The sequence below is a fragment of the Phyllobates terribilis genome, unplaced genomic scaffold (assembly GCF_046119375.1).
Source record: "Phyllobates terribilis strain yellow unplaced genomic scaffold, ASM4611937v1 Scaffold_3765__1_contigs__length_70666, whole genome shotgun sequence".
NCBI lineage: Eukaryota > Metazoa > Chordata > Amphibia > Anura > Dendrobatidae > Phyllobates > Phyllobates terribilis.
Genome location: NW_027366518.1, coordinates 30,001 through 37,500, shown reverse-complemented (window position 1 = coordinate 37,500; position 7,500 = coordinate 30,001).

The window sequence follows — 7,500 nt, the reverse complement described above, 5'->3', positions numbered from 1 at the left end:
GAAAACTTCCACAAAATGAGGTTCTAGTATGTTAGAGGGCATCCAGGAGGGCTCCAAAAGTGTGGGTAAAATATATATCCCACAGGGGAAAATTGAAAAAAAAGTTGAAAAAAAAAATTTTGGGGACTTAGAAAATTTTCACACATGTGTCAGACTTCCAGAGAGGGAGCATGTCAGTGCGCGCATCCGATTTCAGTTCCAGAGCGATTCGCGCGATGAGTCCTTGATACTTAGTCGTTTTTGCAAATTTCTGACTTTTTGGAAAATTTCACAATTTTGTGAAAACTTCCACAAAATGAGGTTCTAGTATGTTAGAGGGCATCCCAGGAGGGCTCCAAAAGTGTGGGTAAAATATATATCCCACAGGGGGAAAATTGAAAAAAAGTTGAAAAAAAAAAATTTTTGGGGACTTAGAAAATTTTCACACATGTGTCAGACTTCCAGAGAGGGGAGGTGTCAGACTTCCAGAGAGGGGAGCATGTCAGTGCGCGCATCCGATTTCAGTTCCAGAGCGATTCGCGCGATGAGTCCTTGATACTTAGTCGTTTTTGCAAAATTTCTGACTTTTTGGAAAATTTCACAATTTTGTGAAAACTTCCACAAAATGAGGTTCTAGTATGTTAGAGGGCATCCCAGGAGGGCTCCAAAAGTGTGGGTAAAATATATATCCCACAGGGGGAAAATTGAAAAAAAGTTGAAAAAAAAAATTTTTGGGGACTTAGAAAATTTTCACACATGTGTCAGACTTCCAGAGAGGGGAGCATGTCAGTGCGCGCATCCGATTTCAGTTCCAGAGCGATTCGCGCGATGAGTCCTTGATACTTAGTCGTTTTTGCAAAATTTCTGACTTTTTGGAAAATTTCACAATTTTGTGAAAACTTCCACAAAATGAGGTTCTAGTATGTTAGAGGGCATCCCAGGAGGGCTCCAAAAGTGTGGGTAAAATATATATCCCACAGGGGGAAAATTGAAAAAAAGTTGAAAAAAAAAATTTTTGGGGACTTAGAAAATTTTCACACATGTGTCAGACTTCCAGAGAGGGGAGCATGTCAGTGCGCGCATCCGATTTCAGTTCCAGAGCGATTCGCGCGATGAGTCCTTGATACTTAGTCGTTTTTGCAAAATTTCTGACTTTTTGGAAAATTTCACAATTTTGTGAAAACTTCCACAAAATGAGGTTCTAGTATGTTAGAGGGCATCCCAGGAGGGCTCCAAAAGTGTGGGTAAAATATATATCCCACAGGGGGAAAATTGAAAAAAAGTTGAAAAAAAAAATTTTTGGGGACTTAGAAAATTTTCACACATGTGTCAGACTTCCAGAGAGGGGAGCATGTCAGTGCGCGCATCCGATTTCAGTTCCAGAGCGATTCGCGCGATGAGTCCTTGATACTTAGTCGTTTTTGGCAAAATTTCTGACTTTTTGAAAATTTCACAATTTTGTGAAAACTTCCACAAAATGAGGTTCTAGTATGTTAGAGGGCATCCCAGGAGGGCTCCAAAAGTGTGGGTAAAATATATATCCCACAGGGGGAAAATTGAAAAAAAGTTGAAAAAAAAAATTTTTGGGGACTTAGAAAATTTTTCAACTTTTGTCATACTTCCAGACAGGGGAGCGTGTCAGTGCGCGCATCCGATTTCAGTTCCAGAGCGATTCGCGCGATGAGTCCTTGATACTTAGTCGTTTTTGGCAAAATTTCTGACTTTTTGAAAATTTCACAATTTTGTGAAAACTTCCACAAAATGAGGTTCTAGTATGTTAGAGGGCATCCCAGGAGGGCTCCAAAAGTGTGGGTAAAATATATATCCCACAGGGGGAAAATTGAAAAAAAGTTGAAAAAAAAAATTTTTGGGGACTTAGAAAATTTTCACACATGTGTCAGACTTCCAGAGAGGGGAGCATGTCAGTGCGCGCATCCGATTTCAGTTCCAGAGCGATTCGCGCGATGAGTCCTTGATACTTAGTCGTTTTTGCAAAATTTCTGACTTTTTGGAAAATTTCACAATTTTGTGAAAACTTCCACAAAATGAGGTTCTAGTATGTTAGAGGGCATCCCAGGAGGGCTCCAAAAGTGTGGGTAAAATATATATCCCACAGGGGGAAAATTGAAAAAAAGTTGAAAAAAAAAATTTTTGGGGACTTAGAAAATTTTCACACATGTGTCAGACTTCCAGAGAGGGGAGCATGTCAGTGCGCGCATCCGATTTCAGTTCCAGAGCGATTCGCGCGATGAGTCCTTGATACTTAGTCGTTTTTGCAAAATTTCTGACTTTTTGGAAAATTTCACAATTTTGTGAAAACTTCCACAAAATGAGGTTCTAGTATGTTAGAGGGCATCCCAGGAGGGCTCCAAAAGTGTGGGTAAAATATATATCCCACAGGGGGAAAATTGAAAAAAAGTTGAAAAAAAAAATTTTTGGGGACTTAGAAAATTTTTCAACTTTTGTCAGACTTCCAGACAGGGGAGCGTGTCAGTGCGCGCATCCGATTTCAGTTCCAGAGCGATTCGCGCGATGAGTCCTTGATACTTAGTCGTTTTTGGCAAAATTTCTGACTTTTTGAAAATTTCACAATTTTGTGAAAACTTCCACAAAATGAGGTTCTAGTATGTTAGAGGGCATCCCAGGAGGGCTCCAAAAGTGTGGGTAAAATATATATCCCACAGGGGGAAAATTGAAAAAAAGTTGAAAAAAAAAATTTTTGGGGACTTAGAAAATTTTCACACATGTGTCAGACTTCCAGAGAGGGGAGCATGTCAGTGCGCGCATCCGATTTCAGTTCCAGAGCGATTCGCGCGATGAGTCCTTGATACTTAGTCGTTTTTGCAAAATTTCTGACTTTTTGGAAAATTTCACAATTTTGTGAAAACTTCCACAAAATGAGGTTCTAGTATGTTAGAGGGCATCCCAGGAGGGCTCCAAAAGTGTGGGTAAAATATATATCCCACAGGGGGAAAATTGAAAAAAAGTTGAAAAAAAAAATTTTTGGGGACTTAGAAAATTTTCACACATGTGTCAGACTTCCAGAGAGGGGAGCATGTCAGTGCGCGCATCCGATTTCAGTTCCAGAGCGATTCGCGCGATGAGTCCTTGATACTTAGTCGTTTTTGCAAAATTTCTGACTTTTTGGAAAATTTCACAATTTTGTGAAAACTTCCACAAAATGAGGTTCTAGTATGTTAGAGGGCATCCCAGGAGGGCTCCAAAAGTGTGGGTAAAATATATATCCCACAGGGGGAAAATTGAAAAAAAGTTGAAAAAAAAAATTTTTGGGGACTTAGAAAATTTTCACACATGTGTCAGACTTCCAGAGAGGGGAGCATGTCAGTGCGCGCATCCGATTTCAGTTCCAGAGCGATTCGCGCGATGAGTCCTTGATACTTAGTCGTTTTTGCAAAATTTCTGACTTTTTGGAAAATTTCACAATTTTGTGAAAACTTCCACAAAATGAGGTTCTAGTATGTTAGAGGGCATCCCAGGAGGGCTCCAAAAGTGTGGGTAAAATATATATCCCACAGGGGGAAAATTGAAAAAAAGTTGAAAAAAAAAATTTTTGGGGACTTAGAAAATTTTCACACATGTGTCAGACTTCCAGAGAGGGGAGCATGTCAGTGCGCGCATCCGATTTCAGTTCCAGAGCGATTCGCGCGATGAGTCCTTGATACTTAGTCGTTTTTGCAAAATTTCTGACTTTTTGGAAAATTTCACAATTTTGTGAAAACTTCCACAAAATGAGGTTCTAGTATGTTAGAGGGCATCCCAGGAGGGCTCCAAAAGTGTGGGTAAAATATATATCCCACAGGGGGAAAATTGAAAAAAAGTTGAAAAAAAAAATTTTTGGGGACTTAGAAAATTTTTCAACTTTTGTCAGACTTCCAGACAGGGGAGCGTGTCAGTGCGCGCATCCGATTTCAGTTCCAGAGCGATTCGCGCGATGAGTCCTTGATACTTAGTCGTTTTTGGCAAAATTTCTGACTTTTTGAAAATTTCACAATTTTGTGAAAACTTCCACAAAATGAGGTTCTAGTATGTTAGAGGGCATCCCAGGAGGGCTCCAAAAGTGTGGGTAAAATATATATCCCACAGGGGGAAAATTGAAAAAAAGTTGAAAAAAAAAATTTTTGGGGACTTAGAAAATTTTTCAACTTGTGTCAGACTTCCAGAGAGGGGAGCATGTCAGTGCGCGCATCCGATTTCAGTTCCAGAGCGATTCGCGCGATGAGTCCTTGATACTTAGTCGTTTTTGCAAAATTTCTGACTTTTTGGAAAATTTCACAATTTTGTGAAAACTTCCACAAAATGAGGTTCTAGTATGTTAGAGGGCATCCCAGGAGGGCTCCAAAAGTGTGGGTAAAATATATATCCCACAGGGGGAAAATTGAAAAAAAGTTGAAAAAAAAAATTTTTGGGGACTTAGAAAATTTTTCAACTTTTGTCAGACTTCCAGACAGGGGAGCGTGTCAGTGCGCGCATCCGATTTCAGTTCCAGAGCGATTCGCGCGATGAGTCCTTGATACTTAGTCGTTTTTGGCAAAATTTCTGACTTTTTGAAAATTTCACAATTTTGTGAAAACTTCCACAAAATGAGGTTCTAGTATGTTAGAGGGCATCCCAGGAGGGCTCCAAAAGTGTGGGTAAAATATATATCCCACAGGGGGAAAATTGAAAAAAAGTTGAAAAAAAAAATTTTTGGGGACTTAGAAAATTTTCACACATGTGTCAGACTTCCAGAGAGGGGAGCATGTCAGTGCGCGCATCCGATTTCAGTTCCAGAGCGATTCGCGCGATGAGTCCTTGATACTTAGTCGTTTTTGCAAAATTTCTGACTTTTTGGAAAATTTCACAATTTTGTGAAAACTTCCACAAAATGAGGTTCTAGTATGTTAGAGGGCATCCCAGGAGGGCTCCAAAAGTGTGGGTAAAATATATATCCCACAGGGGGAAAATTGAAAAAAAGTTGAAAAAAAAAATTTTTGGGGACTTAGAAAATTTTTCAACTTTTGTCAGACTTCCAGACAGGGGAGCGTGTCAGTGCGCGCATCCGATTTCAGTTCCAGAGCGATTCGCGCGATGAGTCCTTGATACTTAGTCGTTTTTGCAAAATTTCTGACTTTTTGGAAAATTTCACAATTTTGTGAAAACTTCCACAAAATGAGGTTCTAGTATGTTAGAGGGCATCCCAGGAGGGCTCCAAAAGTGTGGGTAAAATATATATCCCACAGGGGGAAAATTGAAAAAAAGTTGAAAAAAAAAATTTTTGGGGACTTAGAAAATTTTCACACATGTGTCAGACTTCCAGAGAGGGGAGCATGTCAGTGCGCGCATCCGATTTCAGTTCCAGAGCGATTCGCGCGATGAGTCCTTGATACTTAGTCGTTTTTGCAAAATTTCTGACTTTTTGGAAAATTTCACAATTTTGTGAAAACTTCCACAAAATGAGGTTCTAGTATGTTAGAGGGCATCCCAGGAGGGCTCCAAAAGTGTGGGTAAAATATATATCCCACAGGGGGAAAATTGAAAAAAAGTTGAAAAAAAAAATTTTTGGGGACTTAGAAAATTTTTCAACTTTTGTCAGACTTCCAGACAGGGGAGCGTGTCAGTGCGCGCATCCGATTTCAGTTCCAGAGCGATTCGCGCGATGAGTCCTTGATACTTAGTCGTTTTTGCAAAATTTCTGACTTTTTGGAAAATTTCACAATTTTGTGAAAACTTCCACAAAATGAGGTTCTAGTATGTTAGAGGGCATCCCAGGAGGGCTCCAAAAGTGTGGGTAAAATATATATCCCACAGGGGGAAAATTGAAAAAAAGTTGAAAAAAAAAATTTTTGGGGACTTAGAAAATTTTTCAACTTTTGTCAGACTTCCAGACAGGGGAGCATGTCAGTGCGCGCATCCGATTTCAGTTCCAGAGCGATTCGCGCGATGAGTCCTTGATACTTAGTCGTTTTTGCAAAATTTCTGACTTTTTGGAAAATTTCACAATTTTGTGAAAACTTCCACAAAATGAGGTTCTAGTATGTTAGAGGGCATCCCAGGAGGGCTCCAAAAGTGTGGGTAAAATATATATCCCACAGGGGGAAAATTGAAAAAAAGTTGAAAAAAAAAATTTTTGGGGACTTAGAAAATTTTTCAACTTTTGTCAGACTTCCAGACAGGGGAGCGTGTCAGTGCGCGCATCCGATTTCAGTTCCAGAGCGATTCGCGCGATGAGTCCTTGATACTTAGTCGTTTTTGGCAAAATTTCTGACTTTTTGAAAATTTCACAATTTTGTGAAAACTTCCACAAAATGAGGTTCTAGTATGTTAGAGGGCATCCCAGGAGGGCTCCAAAAGTGTGGGTAAAATATATATCCCACAGGGGGAAAATTGAAAAAAAGTTGAAAAAAAAAATTTTTGGGGACTTAGAAAATTTTCACACATGTGTCAGACTTCCAGAGAGGGGAGCATGTCAGTGCGCGCATCCGATTTCAGTTCCAGAGCGATTCGCGCGATGAGTCCTTGATACTTAGTCGTTTTTGCAAAATTTCTGACTTTTTGGAAAATTTCACAATTTTGTGAAAACTTCCACAAAATGAGGTTCTAGTATGTTAGAGGGCATCCCAGGAGGGCTCCAAAAGTGTGGGTAAAATATATATCCCACAGGGGGAAAATTGAAAAAAAGTTGAAAAAAAAAATTTTTGGGGACTTAGAAAATTTTTCAACTTTTGTCAGACTTCCAGACAGGGGAGCGTGTCAGTGCGCGCATCCGATTTCAGTTCCAGAGCGATTCGCGCGATGAGTCCTTGATACTTAGTCGTTTTTGGCAAAATTTCTGACTTTTTGAAAATTTCACAATTTTGTGAAAACTTCCACAAAATGAGGTTCTAGTATGTTAGAGGGCATCCCAGGAGGGCTCCAAAAGTGTGGGTAAAATATATATCCCACAGGGGGAAAATTGAAAAAAAGTTGAAAAAAAAAATTTTTGGGGACTTAGAAAATTTTCACACATGTGTCAGACTTCCAGAGAGGGGAGCATGTCAGTGCGCGCATCCGATTTCAGTTCCAGAGCGATTCGCGCGATGAGTCCTTGATACTTAGTCGTTTTTGCAAAATTTCTGACTTTTTGGAAAATTTCACAATTTTGTGAAAACTTCCACAAAATGAGGTTCTAGTATGTTAGAGGGCATCCCAGGAGGGCTCCAAAAGTGTGGGTAAAATATATATCCCACAGGGGGAAAATTGAAAAAAAGTTGAAAAAAAAAATTTTTGGGGACTTAGAAAATTTTCACACATGTGTCAGACTTCCAGAGAGGGGAGCATGTCAGTGCGCGCATCCGATTTCAGTTCCAGAGCGATTCGCGCGATGAGTCCTTGATACTTAGTCGTTTTTGCAAAATTTCTGACTTTTTGGAAAATTTCACAATTTTGTGAAAACTTCCACAAAATGAGGTTCTAGTATGTTAGAGGGCATCCCAGGAGGGCTCCAAAAGTGTGGGTAAAATATATATCCCACAGGGGGAAAAT